The sequence below is a fragment of the Chiloscyllium plagiosum genome, unplaced genomic scaffold (genome assembly GCF_037043375.1).
Source record: "Chiloscyllium plagiosum isolate Xiang-an unplaced genomic scaffold, Cpla_swu_hap1 HiC_scaffold_24, whole genome shotgun sequence".
Lineage (NCBI taxonomy): Eukaryota > Metazoa > Chordata > Chondrichthyes > Orectolobiformes > Hemiscylliidae > Chiloscyllium > Chiloscyllium plagiosum.
Genome location: NW_028270162.1, coordinates 72,188,359 through 72,190,931, shown reverse-complemented (window position 1 = coordinate 72,190,931; position 2,573 = coordinate 72,188,359). Strand labels below are relative to the sequence as shown.

General features: G+C 40.5%; 1 non-coding gene across 1 annotated transcript; it reads right to left on the bottom strand.

The window, feature by feature from the left end:
* Positions 1–233: 233 nt before the first annotated feature.
* trnas-uga (transfer RNA serine (anticodon UGA)) lies at positions 234–316 on the bottom strand. The gene has a single exon. It is a non-coding gene; the product is annotated as a tRNA-Gln (tRNA).
* Between the last annotated feature and the right edge of the window lie 2,257 nt (positions 317–2,573).

Below are 2,573 nucleotides of genomic sequence, written 5' to 3'. Positions count from 1 at the left end.
CCCCCGAAAATCCAAATTTCACGATAGTTCGACAAATGTGTTGAAACTGATTTGTGTTGGAAGTTGGTGGATTTTTGTGTCTCGCCATATAATTTATTAAATTAGATGACTGGGTGAGTCTTGAGATTACTCCGTTTTCATCACGGTTGAAAATTTATTTTCGATTGAACGCAAAGCTCAAAAACCACGAAATCCAAATCCTGCAAAGGAATTAATGATTTTAAAAGGCTTTACGCTGTGAACAGGATTCGAACCTGCGAGGGGAGACCCCATTGGATTTCAAAATCCAACGCCTTAACCTCTCGGCCATCACAGCTCCTGCAAAATCGCCAATTTTCATAGTAAAACAACTGAATTCATGAAATACGTAATTTGTTGGAAGAACAAATTGTCAAGACCCAAAGATTTCGCCAAACCCTTTGCAGAGACCCAGACGAACGTTACCTTAGCAGATTGACAGGCTTTTACCGCAAACTAGATTCTGACACTGCTGAAGTTGTGGGAATGATTCTTCGTCGAATTATAGAGTCACGGATGTACACCACACGAAGCGAGGATCATTGTCTCACTGCGTCCGATCTACTTTGACTCAATGGTCATCATCTGGTGCCAAAGTAGATATACTGTTGTGTTTTAATATTCATTGAAATATGGTATTAGAAATATTGATGCTAAGTCCATAAACACTAGTTACATTCGTAAAAATAAAATCGGAATTATAAAGAATGCAGAACTAATTTACAAGAATGGATCTAGCAACTAATTTGTAAGTTCTGACATCAGGTAATGAACTTGTGAGCACAAGAGAGGAAGATTGACCAAAGATTTGGAACTTGAAATCGTCTTGACGGAATTATTTACAAAGGTTTTGTGGTTGTTCTATAGTCATCAAGTCCTTGAACAATACAACACGGTAAGTGGCCCTTCTTTCCAATTTGACCAGAGTGGATAGTTATCCTAAATTAATAGGTCCCATTTGCCAACATTTGGCCCACATCCTTCTAAACCTTGTTATTCATATATCCATCCAGATGCCATTCAATGTTACAGTTGTACCAGTCTCCAACAATTTCTCTGGCAGCTCATTCTGGACGCGTCTGAAAAAGTTGCCGCTGACGTCCCTTTTAAATCCTTACCCACTTTTTTTTAACCGATGTTTTCTAAATTTTGACTTCCTCATCAGCCGGAAAACACTTTGACGAGTCAACCTATCCAGGTCCGTCATGATTATATAAATAGCAACGATTTGAATTTATCATACTTGTCAGGAGGGAAATGTGTGGAGATTATTTGTCGAAGGTTTGAAGTAGAAAGTCTGATGTACAGATTTTTAGAAATGCATCTTGGAGAAGTTTTTAGTAAGTCATTGAAGTCTAGTAGCAGTTGTAGAAGTCTGTTGTGAAAGCTGCAGTAGGATTTCAGCGCACGAGAACGAAGCATTATTTCCAAGGTATGGTGGCTCAATTCGACCGCATTTGGACTACAGTATGATGAATTATAATCCTCAATTTAGGAAAGATACGAATGCCATATAAGGAATACCACGAATGGTGATTAGCCTTGATATCATGGATGAACGTTCGTCCTCTGAATTGAAATTGGGCAAATCCCGCTTTTTTTAACAGTTTCAAAACAAGAGAGGTAATCTCATTGAGAGTTGCAAAATATTTGAAGAGATAAACAGGGTGGTGCAATTAAATTTTGTTCCCTCATTGGTGAATCTAGAAGCAGGAGAGGAAAATTTTAAAATGAAGCATTGTGATTTATGATCAGGATGAGAACTATTGATTATTGTCTTCGCCTTGAGAAGTCTCGCTGTTCAGCACTACAGTGAGCCTTGGATATTTGGTCTTTGAATGCATCACTATCAGCCTGACCCGCCGACACTTACTGCATCACTATATACCTGACCCATCACACTTACCGCCTTAATATCAGTGTGAATCCCTCAAACGTACTGCATCACTATCCATCTGGCGCCCTCCAATTTACTGCGCCACTTTCACTTGGAGGCCTTCATTTTGACTGCGTCACAGTCAGCCTGACTGCCTAACAATTACTTTATCACTATCAGCCACGCCCTTACACTTCCTATGTTACTACCACCCTGACTCCTTACACTAACTGTGTCACTATCAGCCTCACACGTATTACATAAGTATCAGACTGACGCCTCACACTTACCGTGTCACTACAACACTGCCTCCTCAAACTTACTATGTCACTATCTCCTTCACCATCTCACATTTACTGCACCACAATCACACTGACCACCTCACACCTATTGCTTCACTATGAGCCTCAACACTTACACTTACAGCGTCACTACCAGCCTGACTCACTCACACTTATCACTTGACAATCAGCATTACTCTCTCAAATTTATTTCATCATTATTAGGCTGAGGCACTCACACTGACAGCATCACTAACAAACTGACCCCCTCATGCTTACTGCGTTGGTATCTCTCTGATCCCCTCAGAATTACTGCGTCACAACCACTCTGATCCCCTCATACGTAATGCGTCACTATCCCTCAGGCACGTTCATACTTCCTGCATCACTCACTCCCT